The following is a 19,371-nucleotide window of genomic DNA, read 5'->3' on the forward strand; positions in this document are numbered from 1 at the left end:
CATTTCTCTTCGTTAAGAAGAAGGATGAGTCGATGAGGTAATGCATCGATTATCGATAGTTGAATAAACTAACCATCAATAACCATCATCCCTTACTCAGAATCGATGACCTCTTTGACCAGTTCAGGGGAGTATGTGTTTCTCTAAAATAGACCTAATATCTAGGTACTACTAGTTGAAGGTTAAAGAAGTGGAAATAGAAAAAATGATGTTCAGGATAATATATTGTTATTATAAGTTCCTGGTAATACCATTTGGACTCACCAACTCCCCGATGATATTCATGGATCTCATAAACTGAGTTTTACACCCATACTTGGATCAGTTTATGGTGATTTTCATAGACGATATTCTGGTGTATTCATATTCAGAGGATTGGCATGATTGGCACCTCTACATAGTTCTTTAGACCCTTCGAGATCGATAGTTGTTTGCTAAGTTTGAAAAGAGTGAGTTTTGGTTATCCAAGGTTTCATTTTTGGGGCATGTAGTGGTAGAGGATGGTATCTGAGTTGATCCTCAAAAAGTTCAAGCAGTTCTTGAGTGGGAGCCACCCAATGCGTAATCAAAGTACGTAATTTCTTAGGTCTCACGGGTTATTATCGTCGCTTCGTAAAGGGTTTTCGATAATAGTCACCCCGATGACAAAGTTGCTTCAAAAAGGTGTATCGTTTGTGTGGGGTGAGAAACAACAATATAGTTTCGAGCAATTGAAGACCCTTTTGACCCAAGCCCCAGCCTTAACCCAGCCTAAGTTGGGAAAAGAGTTTACCATATACAGTGATTCCTCGTTAAACGGTCTGGGATGTGTTTTGATGCAAGATGGAAATGTAGTAACGTATGCATCTCGTCAGCTCAAATCTCACGAGCGAAATTACCCCACCCATTATTTAGAGCTTGCAACGGTTGTTTTCGTGCTCAAGATTTTGAGGCATTACTTATTTGGGGGAAATGCCACATCTTCACAGATCACAAAAGTTTAAAGTATTTGCTTACCCAAAAAGAGCTAAACTTGAGGTAGCGTATGTGGGAGGAATTACATAAGCATTATGATTGTGTTATCGATTATCACCCTGGAAAAGCGAACGTTGTGGCTGATGCACTGAGCCGAAAGTCAATGTCAGAGCTTAGAGCCTTGCTAGCGCGCCTGAGTATATCTAAAGATGGAGGATTATTGGTCGAGCTTAGAGTAGAACCCGAGTTAGTGGGTGAAGTCAGGAGACTTCAAAGTTATGATAATCTCATAAGAGCTCGCATGGAGCAAATCCATTGAGGCGAGTCCCTAGGGTTCGAAGTGCGAGATAGTGACGTGTTGTATTTTAGAGGTTGGTTATGTGTGCCTGATGTTGAGCAGTTACACATCAAGATCCTTCATAAAGCTCATTTTAGTCCACTCTTTGTCCATCCTGGTAGCAATAAGATGTACCAAGAGCTTCGACCGTTATACTTTTAGTCAGGTATTAAAAGAGAGGTTTCTGAGTTTGTAGCAAAGTGTCCGGTGTGCCAACAGGTTAAGGCGGAACATCATGTTCCCTCAGGGTTACTCCAGTCAATTCAGATCCAGCAGCAGAAATGGGACCGATTAACTATGGATTTTGTGACGGGATTACCGATGACAAGACGCAAGCATGATGTTGTGTGGGTGATAGTAGATTGGTTGAACAAGTCTGCTCACTTTTTAATGGTTAGAATAGACTTCACCTTAGAGAAGCTAGCACATCTCTATATTCGTGAGATAGTGAGGTTGCATGGAGTCCCTACTTCGATCATCTCAGATAGAGACCCTAGATTTATTTCTCGATTTTGGGAAGCTCTTCACAGTTCCCTAGGTACCAAGCTTTATTTCAACACCGCATTTCACCCTCAGAAAGACGGTAAGTCAGAGCGCGTTATTCAAATTCTTGATGATATGATTAGGTGTGTTATTATGGATCTTGAGAGTAGTTGGGAAGATCACCTACCATTGGTGGAGTTCGCGTATAATAACAGTTATCATTTGAGCATCCAGATAGCTCTATATAAAGCTATGTATGGACACAAGTGTATAACTCCTTTTTGTTGGACTGAACTTAGTGAAGGGAAAATAGTGGGACCAGATCTAATCTGAGAGACTGAAGAAAATGTCAAGGTAATTCAAAGAAGGCTTAAAGACGCTTCAGATAGGCAGAGATCGTATGCAGATTTGAAACGAAAGGAAATCGAGTTCGAAGTGGGAGAAAGGGTATTCCTTAGGGTTTCCCCATGGAAGAAAGTACTTTGGTTTGTACACAAAGAAAAATTAACTCCGCTTCATTGATCCCTATATGGTGCTCGAGAGAGTAGAGTCGGTTGCTTATCGTTTATCCTTACCCACATAGTTGAAACGCATTCATAATGTGTTTTATATGTCTATGCTTAGAAGATATCGTTTCGATTCGTCTCATGTCATATCCTTAGAGCAAGTTAAGTTGAGCCCCGACATGTCTTATGAAGAGGAGCCGATTAGAATCCTAGCCAGGGAAGTGAAAGAGTTGAGAAACACGAAAATCCCTTTAGTAAAAGTACTTTGGAGGAATCATGGGATCGAGGAAGCTACTTGGGAAACAAAGAAAGATGTAAAGATCCAATATTCGTATCTTTTCTATCCAGGTAAATTTTGACGACAAAATTTGTTGTTAGGAGGGGAGAGTTGTAACACCCTGAAACCCGGGTTAATAGTTCGGGTCAACCCGAGACCTAAAGTTTGAGCTAAATGGACCTTAAATTATAATGGACCAAGTTTATTGTTTTTGAGCTTGATTTAGGGCCCAAAAGTTTTGGTGGTTGGTTATAGGTGTTTTGTAAATTTGAAGTTTGGGGGACTAAAAGTATAGTTTACCCATGGTTAATTTTGAAAGCTGAAAACCCTCTCATATATTTTGTTTTTACGTGAACCACTCCCCCTTATCTTCTCACCAAATGCTCTTGTTCTTTCTTCCATAATTTCTTTCTTCCATCTTTCATTCCAAGTGAGAGTTCAAGCATTTCATGTATAGTGTAGTGAAACTAAGGTGAGAATGTCAATCTTGAACCTTCAAGCTTTGTTTTAAGTTCCATTTGATTAGTTTTCATGCATAGAACCAAAATTGGGTCTTCATAGATTTGTGGGAATCTATGGATTCTAGCTAAGTTTTGAGTTATAGGGAGTTTGTTTAGATGTTATTCAACCCCTGGATGGATTGGTAATAAATTTTTTCATTTTGTTTAGTAAAGGAGATAGGAGAAAGCTCAAGAGCTAAGGAAAAGAAAAGTTGAATCTTGAGTGAGTTGAGAAAGTTTCTAGCCATCCAAGGAGTAAGGTAACACCTTTAAAACTCTTCTATACTCTTAGTGAGTCATTAGAAGTTCAAGATAGTTTAAATGTTTGAGTTGAGCATTATAAGCATTTTCATGGTGAAATTCTTGTTTTAGAGTTATGAATGTGTTTAAAGCCTCTATTACGAGTCTTGTTGATCAAATAAAACTTTATGCATGTTTGGGGACCTCATTAGGGTCTTTGGGATTAAAATATAGTATTTTCATATGTGTTTTATGACTTCTGTAGGTAGAGTATCGATACTATAGGGATAATATCGATACTTGTTCTTCATTTTGGGCAAATTCGTGAGTTTCTAGGCAAGAGTATCGATACTCTTTCAAGAATATCGAAACTTTGGGTCATAGTTTCAAAACTCCAAGAAAGTTTCAAAACTGGGCAGAACATAATGTTTAAAAGTATCGGTACTTATATAAGGTATCGAAACTTTTGAAGGAGTATCGATAATCTTGGGCTAGTATCAATACTTTCAGTCTGTTATGGGCAAAAAGTTAGTTTTTAATGGAATTAGATTTGAGGCACCCCAACACTTTATTATATCATCAAATACTACTACAAGTGAGAATATTAATGATATTAATATTACACTTAGAAACAAGATCAATTAGGATGACATAAAAATAATCTTGGATGATGATCGGGAAACGATTAGGACACTTGAATTCCTTTAGAAAATGCCAGCATTATCAAAAGTATAGATTCGGTCTGGATATATTCTTAGGTAGTACACGAGGCACTTAAAGATAACTAGCTTGGGCGCAAGGTCTAACATTCAAAGATTGGGCTAGTCAAGGGGGTTGACCGATGCAGAGATTCCATGCAACCAACCTTGGTAGACTAGAGGGGTGTGTGAGCTCAGAGATACAGAACCCTCATCCGCACCATGATGTCTACCGCATAGTAGAGAGTGCAATATACGAGTATACCCACTATTGCAGTTATCAGTTAGCTTGAGCATGACATGCACACTTTTAGTATGACTTACTTGTTAGTGTGGCATTGGGCTAGTTTCCTCAGGGTTTTAGAATTTGTTTCCTTACGCAAGTTAGTCAAGGAGCAGTCCGAGGACTTTTTAATAGCAGTGATCCAGACCCAGATAGTGCAGACTACGTCTCGAGTTCATATTTAGAGGGCAGTATAATTGTAAACCCTAATTTGTATATTTTTATATGAGTCATAACTCATTTTAAACTATGGTCTGTATGATTTAAATATTATTTGGGGAGCTCCTAATGTAAACTATTTTATTTAAATTATGGTTGATTTATTTTAACATGAGTTGTTACAAATGGTCATTTTAAAAAAATAATAATAAAAGAAAATTTTGGTTAGTCACTCTAGTGGTTTCGTGTGACATTCTAAAGTCGATTGTGTGTCGTACTGATTTAGGGTGTTACACCAGAGCTCTCATCCGGAGAAGCCACGATATTAAAATTCCCCGAAACTAGCCAAGGAGTGTCTCCAACAAGTCTTTTAAGACCAACCAGGTGCTGCCAAAGCCTCACCCTATCCGAGCCCAAGTTACAATTGTAAATCCCATACACATAAAACTTAACCCCATTTACACTGATATGAAGAAGAATCTTCCACCATATCCACATAATCTTTGCAAAGAAACCAAATTCTGCAAAGATCCGAAAAACCATAGTTATGAAACCCCTTTCATTTAGAGAAAAACTTTCCCTAGATAAGATGTTTATAACACTCCCTAACTCTAGTCTCCAATAAGCAAAAGAGTTTATACTAAGCTTATTAATTTTCTCCAAAACCTAGATTGTTTACAAGGGTTATCGAACCACATTGTGTTCCAAAAAATGCATCTTCATGATAAAACAGGAGAAGTACCAACACCATCCTAAATTTCCCTTTTCGAGCATTCTTTTTATTCTTCTTCAACCCTTGCATTAACCCTTTACATTAGACCCATCACCTTTTTGCTGGATAGAAAATTGCACATTAAAACTCTCATTTCCCACACTAGACCCATCACCTTTTCGCTGGATAAAAAATTGCACATTAGACCCTTGCATATTCTTCTTCAACCTAGAAAATTGCACATTAAAACCAGGGTCTAAACAAGACACCAAACCATCATACTGCACAAGACCATCTAGCATAGCAACAATGCCCTTTTAATCCACCAAAAGAACATCAGAGTTCAGTTTCTCACAACCTGATCAATTCCAGCACTTTATTCAACCTCAACTGAAGCTATTGTATCAGTAACAACCACAGAAGCTTTTGAAACCCAAACCTGCTGAACAATTTTCTTATGCTCACAACTCCTATCAGTGTGTCCAAAAATATGACACCAAGAGCAACGAGGAGAGATCCAAGGGATACTTGACAACTGTCGTTTTGATGTCAAAATAAAATCCTTCTTCTCAGATAATAATTAAAGGAAAATTCATAGCGTAGAGAAGTAGGGTCGAATCCACAGGGACTTGGAAAATTCTTAATTTAATGTTTGATTGGTCTATGGCAGGCGTGAAAGATAGTAGAATGGGGGGTTTTGGGTATAATGAGATTTAAATAGTAATAAAGACAATTAAATAAAGCAATTGAAGTAAAAATAGGAGAAATAAGGTTGTGAATAAATACTGTGAAAATAGCCTCAAGCTTCGCTTTGACTCAATTTTCGTAGATCATCGAATAAGATTTTCTCTTCGGGATTCACGTCGGTTACTTTGTCTACAAGGGCTATCCTTGTGACTCTATCTTGTATACTGAATACCCAAGGCAATCTTTGATTCCGGCTTCGGTAATTGATTCTAACAACATCAATTGTTGTAGATCAATTACCGTTTAAGTTCGTGGCGTCCGACACGGATTGTTGCTTCTATAACCGTCAATTCCGATCTCAAATCCCTCTTGGCGAAGCTATCTCACCAAGTGTGTTCCCAGGAAGTCGAATTGTTTTCTATAAGTCGAATCTTCCTCCCACACGTTTAATCGCAACAACCTCTTGACCAAAGTCAATGTTTGATTTTGAAAACTATTTTGATTTTGAAAAATAAGCGCAGAGATTGAGAGAGATATTCCGAAGATATTAAGGGACCGTTTCAATTCTCCTGTTGGAATTGAATTATCGCGACAGCTCTCGGCTTATGAAAAGTTTAGCTAAGCATGACAAAAGTCATACTTAGCATAAAAACAAAACTTGAAAATAAGAAAAATGAAAAGAACTTGAAAAGTAAAAAGAAAAGCTTTTATAAAAACTAGAGAGAAAAGAAGAATGTATTCCGAATGATGAGTTTAGGCTTACCCCAAGTGGGTATTTATAGCCTCTCAAAGCCTAAAGGATAAACAAAGAAAATAATAAAATAATACAAAAGATAATTGTTTTTAAATTTAAATTCAAACTTAAACTAGTCTCCTAATGCAACTTTGCTCGTCAATCTTCCAGAAGGCGTGCAGACGAAGTCTTCTAGAAACCGCCGCTGACTGGACCTTCTAGAAACTGCCACGTCAGACCGCGTCGTGCCCAGAGTCATGCCCATGTCTCCAGCCGTGACCAAATAATAACAAAAATACAGAATTCACCCGTTTTATCACCAATTCTGGAAAGTAAGGACCTGCATGAAAAATAGACATAACACAACCAAATCAGCAGCAATAACTTCACAAAATCGAAGAAATAACGAACAGATATTAACGATTCTGAACACTCATCAAATTCCCCCTCACTTATCTCATGCTTGTCCTCAAGTATGATTAACCAAATCAGTCAAAAACTTCATTAAACGTTCTTTATCAAGTTTCATATTCAAGGAAGCAAGGTAGAGACCACAATAACTATTGAAGTCAAGAAATCAATCAATTGAACATCACCAATTGAAATAAGTCAAGTGCAATTGTAATATCCATTCATTCATAAATCTCAATGCTCATAACTCAATACCTTACCGGGATTCACTCAAATCACTCAATGTGTTTGGGGTAAAGAAACGCTCAATGTCGGAATCGACACGATATTACCATAAGCCTGCAAGTAAATCAAATCTCCACTACTAATAAGAACAAGATGCATAAATCAAAGGGTCTTTTATTGGTTGTAACCTGGCTTAGGTAAAGGTGGGGAAAAGGCTAAATATATGGCTAAAATTCAAGGCAAGGAACTAACAAATAATAATCTCAACTCCATCAAAACATTAAGCACAACAAGATAAAAAGACGGCATATCAAACAACAATTTTCTTGTCGAAATGCATTTTTTATTTTTCACACTTTTGTTGTTTTGTTTTCCATTTTTTCTTTCATGTCTTTTTTTTCCTTTTTCTTTCGAACAGTTTTTTTTTCGAACTGCTATTTTTTTCAACATTTTTTGTGATGGATAATACAATGGTAAAATTATTCATTTGCCCTGAAAAAGGTAGAAAAGAGGGATAAAATAAAAAGGCTCGGGTTTATGAATATGGTGGAAACAAAGAAATGGAAATAGGCTCAAAAGGGGTTAACTAAGGGAAAATATGCATGCGTAGGCTATTTAGTGGGGAAACAGAATGGTTAATCCTAAGGTGCCCAAATTATTTTTAAGCATCATGTTCATGTGTAATCTCGACAGTATTTAACATGCAAGTTCTAGAATGCCAATGTCAAATTCGACACACTCAATCAAACAAAATGAGAGCGAAAATGATATGCTCGTAAAGGCTCAAATCTCACCAAATTGTTTTCATGCATTGAGCTAATCACATTTCAACCAACAAAATCATGGAATATCACAAAAATACCAACTTATCACAATCCATGCTATCAATTATCCAGAATATCATAACCTAAATAATCATGTGTTCCCAAACAGGCATAGCATTCCAAAAATTTTCACCAAGACAAAGACAATCAATGAAATTTTTGACCAATTCAACCAACACATACTAGATTCAAAGCATAAAGACAAACGAAAGGAAATTCAATCCTATCCTACACTCTACTCCCCCTCACTTAAAGCGTTTTGCCTCAAAACGAAAAATTAAAATACAAGAGAAGGAATAGAGTACTCCCCTGATCTAGTGTCGACCGCGACCATGGCCTCGGCCGCGATGAGAGGTGCTAGGACGGAGGTATGAGAGAATTTTTGTGATGTTTGTCTCGATAGAGTGGAGGCAGTCGTGGACTTTATCCATTTGTGACTGCATATCTGGGCGTGGTGCTGCAGGAGGCGGTGCTGGTGCGTGTCGACGAGTGAAGACGTGCTCGCTGCGATGAGTGAGGATACCCGGTGGAATGAAGTAAGGAGCCGTTGGGGTTCCGGCAAGTAGGCCCATGGAATCCAAGCAACGCTCATCTAAAGTATCTGTAGAAAAAGCATAAGTAAATCGTGTTACATCAAAGCGAGTGATGCGAGAAGCTAAATGTGTAATGTAAGGGCCAAGGATAAATGGGCGGTTGGATCGGATAACGATCTCAAAAGCCCGAGCAAACCAAAAACCGAGGTTCACATGCTCGCCGGCGGACATGCACCATAAAAAGAATAGCTCGACGCGGCTTAAGGAGGACGATGAGTCATTCTGGCCAGAATAGTTGTAAGCGAGGAAGCGATGGATATAACGCAAGGCCGGGTCGTGGATAAGATGGGCTCGCGTCGAGCGGGCGTTAAATGTTGGTTCGGCTAAACCCGTGAGCACCGCATAAGCCGTGTCGGCGTCAAAACTCTGTGGAATCTCAAGCAAAGCAGTTAAATATGAATGACTCATGACATCCGTCACGAACCCCATAGCAAGATTAAATTATGATATAGACATTGAGAAGTAAGATCCACACAGTCGGAATGAGACAACATCAGGTGAACTAACATTAAGCAGGCGTTGGGGCGAAAAATTAAAAGTTGCATAAAATTCAAACACAAGTTCATAAAACGTTCCATAATTAATCATCGGATAAAGTTCCCAACCAATGGCAGCAAAGTATGCGTGAACAGATTCACGTAAATGCAATGTTTCTAGAGTACGCGTCGGAATATATTTAGCGACACGGAAAGGGCGATGTCTTACCGATTCGAAACGTACCAGTTCGTCATTGGAGAATTGTAAATAGCCGTGCATCGTCTCTTCGGGGGGAACTGCGTATGATTGTCCTCGATGGTTGCGCTCCGGGTTTTCGTGGGTTGGTGGCGGGCTGTCGGGTACGTCCCCCGAGCTAGGTGGATGGGTTGGCGAAGTATCACGGTCATGGTGTTGCCGAGAGCTGTATGTCGCGGGTGATGGATCCGAGGGTGGAAATCCGGCAGTGAAGTCCTCTGTAAAACCATAGACAGGGTGGTACATTAGCAAAGGTTGAATTGATATGGGGCTAGAGTTTACCTCGGGAGCATTATCCGATGTCGCTGAGTGCATCGAGTATGACGGGAATGCTGTCCGTCGTGAGCGAGATGACATTGCCTTAGTTGGCATGGAGTGAAACGACGGAGATGGAGACCGCGGAGGGGATGGGCGACGAGATGTGCTTGGGCTGGGACGGAAGGAGGCGGTCGGCACAAATGTCGAATGGTATGGCGATATCGGAGCCGGGCCATAACTTTGTGTTGATCGAACCGGGGGTTGCGGCGGTTGGGAATCGGAGTCGCTTGGCACCTCGACGAACGCCGGGGCGTTTGAGCGGCGTCGTCCACCAAGTATGGTGGGAGGCGGAGCGTCGGTGGCATCGGGTCGGTTTCGCGTGCGTACCATAGCGGGATAAGGAGAAGCGTGGTGTGTTGTAGCCGCCGACGATGATAAGGAGGAGGCGTGCGTTTGGGGGGTTGTCGAGTAGGAGAGGAAGTTTATGTGACTTGGGTTGAAGTTGATACTGCCGTGCGTGGGAGATGAGTTTGAGTCAAAATGGGTTTAATTTGTTTAATGATAAAGTGTTTGAAATTTGAAAAATAAATGGATAGATGGTGATAGGTTGGGGTCTACGTAATATCAAATTGGGGGAGAGGATAAGGTGGGCGGCAGAATCATCAAAGGGGGGGGGAAAGAAATATTTTGGTTTTGCTAACGTGCGCCGAGCCCCCCCTTGGGTTCCGCTAACATGCGCCGTTAATTAAACGGCGCGCACAGTCTTCTCCTTTTTTGTTCCCTCTCTGCTTGATCGTGCATTGTAAGTTCCGGGTTTAGAACTTTTCGAATAGAAATTTTGCAACTCTTCGTCGTTTAAGTTCCAATAAAAATATTCAGTTTCTGCAAAATAAAAATAAAAAATAAATTAAACACGCCTGATCGAACAAAAATAAAAAATAAAAATAAAAATTTAACGGAAAATAATGGGTTGCCTCCCATAAAGCGCTTTATTTAACGTCGTTAGCTCGACGACCTGATTCAGACTACAGGTTCTTCCAAGTTGAGATCTTCAATTAAGCAAACTTCGCTATTCGCATAATATGGCTTAACCCTTGTCCATTGACTTTAAACCGAGTGCCCAAATTATCTTCAATTTCGACTGCGCCATGAGGAAATATTCCAGTTACTGTATAAGGTCCGTTCCATTTTGACCGAAGTTTACCTGCAAAAAGTTTTAATTTTGAGTTAAAAAGAAGAACTTTTTGTTCGATAGAAAAAGATTTAGAAACAATTTTTCGATCATGAAATTCTTTTGTTTTGTCCTTATATATTTTTGCGTTGTCGTAAGCATCTCTTCGAATTTCCTCAAGCTCTTGTATATGTAACTTCCGTGTTTCGCCAACCGCTTCTAGCTCCATATTGCAATGTTTTACGGCCCAATATGCCTTGTGTCCTAACTCGACAGGTAAATGGCACGGCTTACCGAACACAAGGTGGTATGGTGACATGCCAATAGGTCCTTTGTATGCAGTCCGATAAGCCCACAGAGCGTCAATCAATTTCAAGCTCCAATCCTTGTGATTTGGCTTAACTATTTTCTCAAGAATCATCTTGATTTCTCGGTTTGAAACTTCCACTTGCCGTTTGTTTGCGGATGATAACCCGTGGCAATTCTATGATTCACTCTATGCTTCCTCATAAGTACATCAATTACTCGATTGATGAAGTGTGTGCCACGATCGCTTATTATCGCTCTCGGTGTACCAAACCTGGAAAAATACAATTCTTTAGAAATTGAACAATAGTTTTAGCATCGTTGTTTCGAGTGGCCTTAGCGTCCACCCACTTCGAAAAATAATCAACCGCAAGAATTATATAACAATTGCCAAAAGAAGAAACAAATGGACCCATATAGTCAAGTCCCTAAACATCAAATATTTCGCATATATGTATAGGATGAAGGGGCATTTCATTTCTTCGACTCAAATTACCTGTACGTTGACAATTATCACAAGTTTTGCTGAACAAGTAGGCATCACCGAAAACATGAGGCCAAAAGAATCCGCATTCCAAGACTTTATGAGCAGTTCGTTTCGGTCCAAAGTGTCCACCACACGAATAAGAATGACAAAAATTTAAGATTGAGCTTACCTCGCTTTCAGGAACACATCGACGAATTACCTGGTCCAAATAATGCTTCCAAAGATATGGATCATCCCAAATGAAGAAACGAGATTCTCTCTTAACGCGGTTTACTTCGGCTCTCGTTAAATCATATGGTAACTTCCCTGCAGCTAAGTAATTAACTATATTTGTGAACCAAGGTATTGATGTTTGCGCCATCATCAAGATTTCCTCCGGGAATTCTTCACGAATGGGAGAATCAACCGCAGTGATTGAAAGCAGGCTTAAGTGATCGGCTACTAAGTTCTCACATCCTTTCTTGTCCTTGATTTCCAAATCAAACTCTTGGAGGAGCAAGATCCAATGGATTAGTCGTGGTTTCGCCTCCTTTTTGCTGAGCAAGTATTTCAAGGCTGCATGATCGGAGAAAACAATAACTTTAGTGCCAAGAAGATATGATTGAAAATTGTCTAATGTAAAAATAATGGCAAGTAATTCTTTTTCTGTTGTTGAATAATTTCGTTGTGCGGAATCCAAGGTGCGGGATGCATAAGCGATAACGTGAGGTTCTTTCTCGATCTTTTGTCCGAGCACAGCCCCAACGCTTCCATCTGAAGCATCACACATAACTTCGAAGGGAAAGTCCCAATTTGGCGGTTGGACTATGGGTGTCGACACTAACTTTTCCTTCAATACGTCGAACGATTGTTGGCATTTTTTGTCGAAATTGAAGATTTTATCCTTCTGTAATAGCTCGCACAATGGTTGCGCTACTTTAGAGAAGTCCTTAATGAATCTACGGTAAAACCTGCATGACCAAGGAAAGAACGAATTTCCCTCACCGAAGTGGGGTAAGGTAGTGAACGTATGATATCCGTTTTCGCCTTATCTACTGCAATTCTTTTAGACGAAACAATATGTCCTAGAATCAAACCTTTATCAACCATAAAGTGACACTTTTCATAATTCAAAATAAGGTTAAATTCTAGGCACCGATGCAACACATTTTTCAAATTTAATAAACATTCCTTGAATGAATTACCGTAAACAGTGAAGTCGTCCATGAAGACCTCAATACCTTTCTCAACAAAATCAGAAAAAATACTAATCATACACCTTTGGAATATGGCAGGTGCATTGCAAAGTCCGAAAGGCATACGTCGGTAGGAGAAGGTACAGAAGGGCATGTGAATGTCGTTTTTTCTTGATCTTCAGGTGCTACTGGAATTTGAAAAAAACCTGAAAATCCATCAAGACAACAATAATGAGATTTACCGGCTAATCGTTCTATCATTTGATCTATAAATGGAAGAGGAAAATGGCCTTTCCAAGTTAACGAAATCAACTTCCTGTAATCGATGCAGACTCTCCATCCATTCTGAACTCGTGTTGGTACAAGTTCTCCTTAAGAATTTTCAACCACAGTAACTCCAGTTTTTTTAGGAACTACATGTACCAGACTTACCCACTTCCTATCCGAAATTGGATATATAATATCTGCATCTAGGAGTTTTTGTATCTCCTTTTTTACCACTTCCACCATTGGTGGATTCAGCCGGCGTTGACCCTCACGTGTTGGTTTTGCACCTTCTTCGGTTTTAATTTTATGCATACAAGTAGATGGACTCAAACCTTTTATGTCAGCGATGGTCCATCCTATAGCACCCTCGTTTTGGCACAAAACCGTGATCAAGTCTTTTTCCTCCTCCTCGGATAACCCTTTTGATATGATTACTGGCAGAGTGTTGTTTGGTTCGAGGAAGGCGTATTTCAAGTGGTCAGGCAATTGTTTAAGTTCAACTTCGGGTGCCTGCAGAACAGAAGGTAAGATTTTAGAAGAAATCAAATTCAATTCTGTATGATCATAATTCACGTTCTCATCATGACCCTCCAGCTCCCTGCATATATCAAAAGAGAAATTAGTCATTAAAAATTCGTCAGCCAAATGATCAATTGAGTCGACAGAATTTAAACTTTCCACTTTATCAGGATATCTCATTGCCTTATATACGTCAAATTTAACGATCTCACTGTCAAACTCCATAGTTAAAATTCCGCTTCTCACGTCAATTGTTGTGTGTGCAGTGCTCAAGAAAGGGCGCCCCAAAAGAATATCGGACGATGTGCTTGTGCGTTCATTCTCCATGTCAATTATATAAAAATCGGTGGGAAATATCAAGTCGTTTACTTCCACCAATACATTCTCCAAGAGTCCTTCATGATAGATTACCGACCTGTCGGCAAGCTGTATTGAAATCTTTGTATCCTTTAAAGGATAATTAGTGACCATTTTATAGACAGATAGAGGCATTAGATTAATTGATGCACATGGGTCACACATAGCTCGTTTAATCTCAACCTTACCAATTTTACAAGGGATTGCGAACATACCTTGGTCCTTCAGTTTAGGTGGTAACTTTCGTTGGAAAACGGCTGAGACGTTCGCTCCTAAGCTTACTTTCTCAACTCCGGTAAGCTTCCTCTTTGTTGTACAGAGATCCTTCAAAAACCGGGCATACCTTGGAACTTTTCGGATAACCTCAAGGAGAGGTATATTAACTTCCACCTTCCGAAGTACGTCTAATATTTCCTTTTCTTCAATTTTTTTATCCTTTTTAACTAACCTTGATGGAAAAGGTGGTGGCACGTCATAGGGAGATGGCGTCGGATCGTCCACTTTTTCTTCTTCATTCTCATTCTGGGATCCTGCGTCATTGGTCTTCTTTTCTTTTTGGACTGCTTGGTTCGATGGGATAGGTGGCGCTACTACTGTACCACTCCGAAGGGTGATGGCGGTAACGTTTTCCCTCGAATTCACTTCAGTTTGAGACGGAAGTTTACCTTGTGACTCTAATCTCCCAATGGTTTGAGTCAATTGGCTCAATTGCTTGTCCATCTCTTGGAAGTGGGCTTCAGTTCGGGTCTGGAATTTCTCCTGGGATAGTGCTAACTTTTCGACAATCGATTCTAGTGATGTCTTCGGCGGCTGTTGTTGTGGTGAAGGTCTCGCTTGATAGCCTTGATTCGATCTCGGGTTCTGCGCATAACTGAAGTTTGGATGATCCCTCCATCCTGGGTTGTATGTATTACCGTAAGGATTATAAGCTTTTTGGGGAGGTCCCGGGAAGTTTCCGACTACGTTGACTTGAGTTGTTGCATCGTCTTGAATCACTGGACAACCGTCTGTTGGATGATCAGGTAGTGCACATATTCCACATAATCGGTTTTGTCCTGTCTTTCCTGCAACAAGAGAGTTTACGACTTCAGTTAACTTGTCAATTTTATTTTCCAAGGAAGATGAACTTATCTCATGAACCCTTCGAGAAGGTTCATTATTTGCGCAAAACTGTTGGGAATTTGCAGCCATCATCGATATTAAGTCTCTTGCTTCAGTAGGAGTCATATTCAGCAAGGCTCCACCGCTGGCTGTATCGATCATCTTCATTTCCAGGGGAGATAGTCCTTCGTAAAAGTATTGAATGAGTGTTTGTTCGAATAACCCATGTTGTGGGCAACTAGAACATAATTTCTTAAACCGCTCCCAGTAGTCGTAGAGCGACTCTCCATCAAGTTGCTTGATTCTAAGTATTCTCCTTCGTAATTCACTTACTTTTGCCGTAGGGAAAAACCTGTCAAGAAAACAACGAGTCATTTGAGCCCATGTAGTAATAGAATTAGGAGGAATATAAAATAACCACTCCTTAGCTGAATCGGCTAAAGAAAAAGGAAAAGCTCTAAGTTTGATTTGATCCTCGGTTACTCCCTGTGGTGTCATGCTAGAGCAGACCATGTGAAATTCTTTGAGATGTTTGTGTGGATCCTCGTTTGGCAATCCGCGGAATGTAGGGAGGAGATGAATAAGACCGGTTTTCAACTGGTATGGAGTTTTGCCTTGGGGAAAATTAATGCACATAGGTCCTTGTTCAGTGGGTGCCGCAGCTAACTCCCGAATAGTAGGTTCGGCCATCAGGATTGTATTACCTGAATTTGATTCTTCTTCTGGATCTGATTGTTGTCTCCTTCTTTCCCGAAATGTTTGTGCGTGGAGTCTCCTAGCTTCAGCTTCGATCTCCGGGTTGTACTCCACTAATGTCCCCGGATTAGTCCTGGTCATAAATCAAAAACAAACAAAAAAAAATTAGTAACTTTGGCGAAGTCCCCGGCAACGGCGCCAATTTGACAAACTGTCGTTTTGATGTCAAAATAAAATCCTTCTTCTCGGATAATAATTAAAGAAAAATTCGTAGCGTAGAGAAGTAGGGTCGAATCCACAGGGACTTGGAAAATTCTTAATTTAATGTTTGATTGGTCTATGGCAGGCGTGAAAGATAGTAGAATGGGGGGTTTTGGGTATAATGAGATTTAAATAGTAATAAAGACGATTAAATAAAGCAATTGAAGTAAAAATAGGAGAAATAAGGTTGTGAATAAATACTGTGAAAATAGCCTCAAGCTTCGCTTTGACTCAATTTCCGTAGATCATCAAATAAGATTTTCTCTTCGGGATTCACGTCGGTTACTTTGTCTACAAGGGCTATCCTTGTGACTCTATCTTGTATACTGAATACCCAAGGCAATCTTTGATTCCGGCTTCGGTAATTGATTCTAACAACATCAATTGTTGTAGATCAATTACCGTTTAAGTTCGTGGCGTCCGACTCGAATTGTTGCTTCTATAACCGTCAATTCCGATCTCAAATACCTCTTGGCGAAGCTATCTCGCCAAGTGTGTTCCCAGAAAGTCGAATTGCTTTCTATAAGTAGAATCTTCCTCCCACACGTTTAATCGCAACAACCTCTTGACCAAAGTCAATCTTTGATTTTGAAAACTGTTTTGACTTTGAAAAATAAGCGCAGAGATTGAGAGAGATATTCCGAAGATATTAAGGGACCTTTTCAATTCTCCCGTTGGAATTGAATCATCGCGACAGCTCTCGGCTTATGAAAAGTTTAGCTAAGCATGACAAAATTCATACTTAGCATAAAAACAAAACTTGAAAATAAGAAAAATGAAAAGAACTTGAAAAGTAAAAAGAAAAGCTTTTATAAAAACTAGAGAGAAAAGAAGAATGTATTCCGAATGATGAGTTTAGGCTTACCCCAAGTGGGTATTTATAGCCTCTCAAAGCCAAAAGGATAAACAAAGAAAATAATAAAATAATACAAAAGATAATTGTTTTTAAATTTAAATTCAAACTTATACTAGTCTCCTAATGCAACTCTGCTCGTCAATCTTCCAGAAGGCGTGCAGACGAAGTCTTCTAGAAACCGCCGCTGACTGGACCTTCTAGAAACTACCACGTCAAACCGCGTCGTGCCCAGAGTCATGCCCATGTCTCCAGCCGTGACCAAATAATAAAAAAAATGCAGAATTCGCCCGTTTTATCACCAATTCTAGAAAGTAAGGACATGCACGAAAATAGACATAACACAACCAAATCAGCAGCAATAACTTCACAAAATCGAAGAAATAACGAACATATATTAACGATTCTGAACACTCATCAATACTGATTTCAATGACACCACAGTCCCATCTCTCAACTGAACCTTAATGAACTTAGGCACAGTGAAAGTTACTTCCATCTCCACGTAGACCTTTACAAAAGCCAACCTACGCCGATGAACAGTGAACTCATCTAGATACAGAGGAGTGCCCAAAGCACTAGCTATGTAGCTCAACCTTAAACCCGTAAATAAAATTATAAAGGTATTTGATTAAGATGAACCCAAACAAGGGTTCTATCCATAGCAAAATCTAGAGATCTCATATTTGGCTCCAATCTCCACAAGATAATAGGCTTATTCAGAACATTTCATGGGCCATTTGAAAGCACCCATTCACAAGCTTCTAGATTCAAAAATTGAAACAAGAATAGATCATTACCTATAAAATTGACAACGATTTCCCCAAACCGACCCCCAAGTGAATTGGCAAATCCATGAATAGTAGAGAAGATTGTTGACTTACCTAGAATTTGGGTAACCAGAGAATTTTTTTCAAATTTGCACCCCCACATCGAAAACCTCCGCTGGAAGCTTGATCGTGATCTCACCATCCTTCCGATGGGGGGGGGGAACTGGAGCGAAAGATCCTCTTTAGAAACGAACAATTGTCTCTAATTCATACAACTTGAGCTAACCCAATTTTCCAAATTGATTCGCAACCAGCTAGAACCCACTGAACTGAACCCAAAAGAAAACGAATAGAAAATTCAAAAAACACCAAACCTTATCGAACCCGAACAAACCACCTCGACTCACTGATCAGACAAACCAGAAAAATGGCCGACGAACCAAAAAACACCAGTGAACAAAAGACCTGCTATCGTGCACCCAGAGCTTTTCTAATCGTTCCTAAAAATATAAAAATATTTATCTATAAATTATCTAATTATTTTTATTTATAAACATAAAAATATTTATTTAAAATTTTAAAAATATACAAATATTTATTTATAAATTCTCCAATTCTATGTGTATGTATTATGTTCATAGAAATAGATCCGATAGAGTGAACCACAATAAGATTGTGTTACTACTTTGATTATTTTCTTGTAAAATGTTTGTAGTAAATTACTACGCTATTTCTAACGAGTTAATGGCTTCAAGACTTGTTTTTTTTATTAAATGAAAAGGTCCTCACCCAACAATTTTTTGTTTTGATAAATTGATAAAATCATGGCCGTTTGAGCTTGTGATATATTCATTTGTGAACAAACAAATGCCTTCACCAATCGAGCTCCAATCCAAACAAATGCCATTCAGATATAAATCATTTACTTAAAAAAAAGATATAAATCATTTACAGTAAATTATATAACTTTAAGTTGATTTATTTTTCTTCATCATAACCAGACAGAAAAGATCTCACAAAATGGTGGTTATTCGACTAACAATTTCACTCAGAGCATGGGTTAATTTGGTTCAAACAAATCAGGTCAACCGCCATATTATATTGGTAACCTCTAGCTCCATGATAATACCTGAATCAAGCATGATAATTTTATTGAAAGAATAAAGTGAACTAAAATACTTGGATACATATTTTCAATATTCTTTTCTAGCAGCAATCCGTTCTAGTCTAGTTGGTTAGGATACTCGGCTCTCACCCGAGAGAATCGGGTTTAAGTCCCAGCAACAGAATTTGGTTTTATTGTTACGTATATTTTTGTCTTTGTTGGGGGCATCATTTCCGCCACTCAGTGGTGGTACCCTACTGGATCATAGCTGCTAAAGTAAAGCACCAAAAGAGTTTTATGCCCCACTTTGTTAAACAATAGAGGAAAAAGCTCCAACACACAGTATCATAGCTGAGAAAACGAGGCTTACGGCTTCACTGTATCAGTTGATAACTTAAAATTTTATATATCTTGTTCCTTCTCAATTGCTTTCATATAATCAAGAAACCAAATAACCGTGTCTTAGCTAAAACAACAGAAGTTGATCAAATAAAAGCTTGCGAGTTCAAATTCAGTTTTTTTGAACCATAACAATGGCGGATGACCTTTCAGAGAGCTCCATGAGGTGCAATGCATAGACACATACTCCTTCCTTTTTCTCAGTAACACGTGAAGCTGAGAATTACTGTCTTTTCTCTCTATTGTTTTCTACTCATGTTCTCCTTTACCATTTCGTTTAGCTGGCTCATAC

Source organism: Hibiscus syriacus, unplaced genomic scaffold (genome assembly GCF_006381635.1).
Source record: "Hibiscus syriacus cultivar Baekdansim isolate YM2019G1 unplaced genomic scaffold, ASM638163v2 tig00117016_pilon, whole genome shotgun sequence".
In the NCBI taxonomy this organism is placed as follows: Eukaryota; Viridiplantae; Streptophyta; class Magnoliopsida; order Malvales; family Malvaceae; genus Hibiscus; species Hibiscus syriacus.